The sequence below is a fragment of the Myotis myotis genome, unplaced genomic scaffold (genome assembly GCF_014108235.1).
Source record: "Myotis myotis isolate mMyoMyo1 unplaced genomic scaffold, mMyoMyo1.p scaffold_m19_p_6, whole genome shotgun sequence".
In the NCBI taxonomy this organism is placed as follows: Eukaryota; Metazoa; Chordata; class Mammalia; order Chiroptera; family Vespertilionidae; genus Myotis; species Myotis myotis.
Window position 1 is genome coordinate 71,761,188 of NW_023416368.1, and position 5,157 is coordinate 71,766,344.

The window sequence follows — 5,157 nt, forward strand, 5'->3', positions numbered from 1 at the left end:
TTGATTTCAGGAGATGATTAAATTTTCTAAGTCAAGGTAGAACGCGGCCTGATACACAGCATTTGGGGACCTTTTACTCTTATGGAAATGTAGATTTCTGAAACAACGTGTAGATATCCAAATTCTTCTCTGTCAGTAAATACTACATATTCATATATGCAAAGATATCAAGGTTCTCCCCACATACACACACCAGCGTTTTCTTTCTTCACTCAGAATTTGCACTATTTGAAAACACTGACTTCTGGAAGGCAAACACAGGGATATAAGATCACTCAGGAGTAATATAAAAATTAGGAATAATTTTAAATGGACAGGAAACATGGAGGTGTGCTGATGCATCACCTTAAAACTAGTATTTTAGTTGGATACTAAAATACTCAGCTTTTACTACTCAATTATCAAAATTCTAGGTTTTAGAAAATAGCATTGGCTTAAAACTCTGAGATTGGAGCAATACAGTAAACTGTGTGCACACCTTTTTTCCAAAAGTTCATTGAATGAAAGATCTATTTGAAAGCAGCGGTTCTCAAAGTGTGGTTCTCTGGGCCAACAGCACCGGCACCAGTGTATTAGAAAAGCAGACCTCTCCAGCCCCTCCCCATAGCCACTGAAACACACTCCGAAATCTGCTTTAACAAGACCTCCAGGGGATTCTGATGCAGGTTCAAGTTTAAGAACACCCGACTTAAAAAAGAATAAAGCCAGAGCAGCCCCCAAACATAAGAAAGAGCACCATCAGCAGGAAAAAAGAAAGAAAAGAAAAGAAAAGAAAAGAAAAGAAAAGAAAAGAAAAGAAAAGAAAAGAAAAGAAAAGAAAAGAAAAGAAAAATCGAGGCATTTCTGAGAAGTAGAAAGCAGACTGGATCAGATACTCAGAGCAACAACACAGGAGAAAACTAGGGCGGAAGCAGCTCAGGAAAGGGCTTATCTTATCAAAGGAAAGTGCTGTGGGGGGAGTTCAAGGTTAAGAGGGTGGGGAGCCCTCGGTGGTTAAACAAATAGCTGCCTGGGACCATCTGGGCAGGTCTGACCACCCTCCTGCGTCCCAGTGTTCCTCCCCCACCCAGCGGGTGCCAAGTAGCAGGCAGTGTGGCCTCTAGCTGTCACAGCAGAGGTTTGGGGCTGTGCCAGCAAAGCAGGACTGGGCCCCAGGCGGGCGCTGGTGGGAAAGATAAGTGACCCCACACCAAGGACACGTGGCTGCCTCTCCCAGGCAACAGATCACCTCTCCCCAGCAATCATTATTGACAAAACAGGGTAATCCTATAAGCAAACAGGGACTCAAACAAGAATTATAAACTTGAAGGAAACCAAGGGGGGAGCCGGGGCAGCGTTGGCAGCGGCGATGGCTGCCCAGGGTGTTGGGGTTAGTGTCTGCACTGGGCAGAGGCGGTGGCCAGGTCCCCGGCAGTGACACAACTAGTGTGAGCCTGGCCGGGTCCGAGGTGCGCCCTCCCACCACAGAAATGAGCCTCCAGACACACAGAAGTGACCTCCAAGTACACAGCTTCCCAGAGGGTGCCCGCCCTGACGGCACCACCGCGTCCAGCAAAGACCTGGCCAGTCTTTGAGTGTCCCGTCTGCGTTGACTGAGAGTTACCAGCCGTTCTTCATTGTCACAGTGATCTTGTCTGTAGCAATCAGGCCCAACGCTCAATTCGTCTAGACTGCCGAGGCCCCTTGGGATCCAATCGCAACTTGGCAGTGGGGAAATTGGCCGATTCGGGACTTTTCCCGTGTAAATGCGCCTCTTCTAGGTGGGAAGTAGCTCTGCCTCACTCCGGGAGACCTCTGAGTTTTGGCTTGCCACCCGCCCGGTGCCTCCTGGAAGTGGCCAGGTTCTTTGGACGCTGTCCTGCCTCCTCTGAGGCATCAGCACCCGTCCATCCCCGCGCTGAGGGGAGACCATATACGTTCCCTGGCTACAGACGCCCGTCTTCCCGGGGCTGCGGGCCGGGTGCTGATGCAGGCCTGCTTGGCTTTCACGTCGTGTCAGTCTTGGAGAAACAGAAGCATGGCAGGCCCAGCAGTTCCTTGCGGTTGTACAGCTGCTAGGCACACCCGAGCGAGCGGAACGTTTTGCTTATCGACTTGAGCTAAATGGCCATAGGGGGTGATGGACTTGGGAAGCCACTCCTCCATCTATTCATGAGGGCGTTGAAGCAGCCATTAGGAAGACTGACTGTCTAGTCTTTGACGCCGGCATGGCACGGCTTTTTGCAGAAAATGGCCATGTAGGCATCAATGTAACTCTTTCCCTGTGATGAAAGGGCAATCAAACAGGTTCCGGCCTGTGTTTTAAAAACATTGCCTTCAATTTCACAGAGAATAGGCGCCCTTCTGCCTGGCAACCTGAGGCTTTGGGTAGGTGGAGCCAGTCACGTGAAGGTAAATGAGAGGAAAGGCTGCTAAATGCAGGAAACAGTTGCCTATAGTAACACTAATATATTTAAAATAAGTCAACAGTAAATCCCAGAAGAAGATATATATGCACAATATCTATTAAATAAATATATATACACACCTAGGATAGCATCATTTATATTAAGAAAAGCATAGCCGTAACTGGTTTGGCTCAGTGGATAGAGCGTCGGCCTGTGGACTGAAGGGTCCCAGGTTCGATTCCGGTCAAGGGCATGTACCTTGGTTGCGGGCACATCTCCAGTAGGGAGTGTGCAGAAGGCAGCTGATTGATGTTTCTCTCTCATCGATGTTTCTAACTCTCTATCCCTCTCCCTTCCTCTCTGTAAAAAATTAATAAAATATATTTTAAAAAAGAAAAAAAAAGCATTGTAAAATTATTCTGAATTTGTGTTTGTTATAGATGACATATACTGTTGAAAGATTGTGTGTGTGTGTGTGTGTGTGTGTGTGTGTGTGTGTTTTGTTTTGTTTTTCATTTAACTGAAAAGCCAAGTTGAGTGGTCTTGGACCACTGCTTTCCTCCTTTTTGAGTCAATACATAGTACTTCTGTTTGTGTTTATTTGTGTGTGTGTATTTGCTAATTTCGTTTTTCCATTAAATAAATCTGAGTTTTCAGGCTTTTCCCACTTTTTTGGTACCTTTTAAAAGTTAGTCTCCTTTTGAATGCATAATTAGTTATGGTAAAGTTTATACATATGTGTCCCATATATATTTTTTCTTTCCATTAACCAGTTCATTAGAAATATTTTAAATTCATCTATTTTTCGAAGATAAGAGTTCCAAAAAGGAAAGGTAACATAGGAAGAATTATCAGAAGTTATTTAAAGTGGTATAAGATGGTGGTTTATCTCTCTTTTCTTTTCTCCAGTTGAGTCATACATTCAAACTTATTCTTTGAAAGGTTAGGGTATATTGATTTTTTTTAAATACTGAAAAAACTCAGGCTCTTTTTAAATATCTTGGACAAACCACATGTTTAAAATTTGTATTTATTGATTTTGCAAAGAAAGGCATCATCTTACACAGTATTTGTAATTAAAAGCAAATCATTTGTGCTCTTGCCAGGTAGCTCTGTTGGTTAGAGCATCATCCTGATGCATCAAGATTGTAGGTTTGATTCCTGGTCAGGTTACAATAGGAATCAACCAATGAGTGCATGAATATGTGGAACAACAAACATACTTCTCTCTCTCTCTCTCTCTCTCTCTCTCTCTCTCTCTCTCCAATCAATAAAAAATTTAGAGAAATATTTTTTAAAAGCAAATCAGTGTTTTTAGAAAGGTGGTTTGCAAAGAAATATTTTTGGTCTTTTATAATTCTTATTAAAAGAATATCTAACAAATTAAAAACTATTTTGTGTTTCCTTTAGCTCTAAGTTTAATTAAAATCCAAAGTTATTTTCCTATTCAATTCTGTACTTTATAACAGAAAGCAGTGTGCTGTTTTGACATGTGGTGAGTTTTATTCTGAAGTACAGCACAGGAATGGGTTCAGGCCTGTTTGCACTACACAGTCTTTCCCCCTCCCTCTTGCTTACGTTTTAGCTCTCACAACTCTTAGGAGACTGATTAGTTAAAATGCTGATCACTTTTTTTCTCCTTAAAAAACAAAACAAAAAATGAGTTAATATTTCATAGCCTTGTGATTATGCGTCTGGGCTCAGCAGCCAGACTTCCAAGGACCACATGCCAATCCTACCTCTAATCCCCTTAATTAGCTATGTGACCTCAGGCCCCAGTTTCCTAGTGTGTACAATGGGGTTAGTTATGGTAGCTACCCCAGAGGGTTAAATTGGGTACAGGTAAGTTACCTAGAACAGTGCTTTGCGCATCATAAGCACCCAACAGATGTCAGCTGCCATTATGATGCTTTCAACTAGCACCATAGAGCTAACTGCTGCTCCTTGCCCTGAGGCACCTGGGAGGATTCTGAAATTGCCTTCTGAATGACCAAAGGTTTTTTGCAGCCATTATGGGTTCCCTAACTGTATAAAGTCAGTTAAAATTACTTTGGACTTCCCCCTTATTGCACCACTACCAACAATTCTGCAATCAGAGTTTACTTCTATGCCCATTTTCAGTTTAGAAGACTATGTAGTCTCTTCCCTACATAAGCATTGTTTTTTTCTTTGGTCATATGACATGCTTGTGTAACCACTTCTGTGGCAAAAGGAAACAGAGGTCAACCACAAATGTATATCCAGGTCTATCTGTTCCTGTTAGTGTGCGTGTTTAGAATAGCAGCTTCTTCCCCTCATTTAACATACAGTTGAGTCTGGCTGGTGTGGCTCAGTGGTTGAGCATTGACCTATGAACCATAAGTTCACAGTTGGATTCAGTCAGGGCACATGCCTGAGTTGCGGGCTTGATCCCCAGTGTAGGGAGTGCAAGAGGCAGCCCATCAATGATTCTCTCTCACCATTGATGTTTCTATCTCTCTCTCCTGCTCGTTTCCTCTCTGAAATCAATAAACACACACACACACACACACACACACACACACACACACACACACACGTATATACAGTTGATCCTTGAACACAGGTTTGAACAGCACAGGTCCACTTATATGTGGATCTTTTTCAATAAATATGTACAGTACTGTAAATGTATTTTCTCATAATTGTAACATTTTCTTTTCTCTAGATTACTTTATTGTTATTTACATATAACACAAAAATATGTTCATCTGCTGTTTGTTATCTGTAAGGGTTCTGGCCAACAGTAAGC

At 42.7% G+C, this 5,157-nt stretch overlaps 1 pseudogene; it reads left to right on the plus strand.

Annotated features, from left to right (window-relative positions):
• The first annotated feature begins 1,348 nt into the window (after window positions 1–1,348).
• On the plus strand, window positions 1,349–2,267 carry LOC118658492 (annotated as a pseudogene).
• The last annotated feature ends 2,890 nt before the right edge of the window (window positions 2,268–5,157 follow it).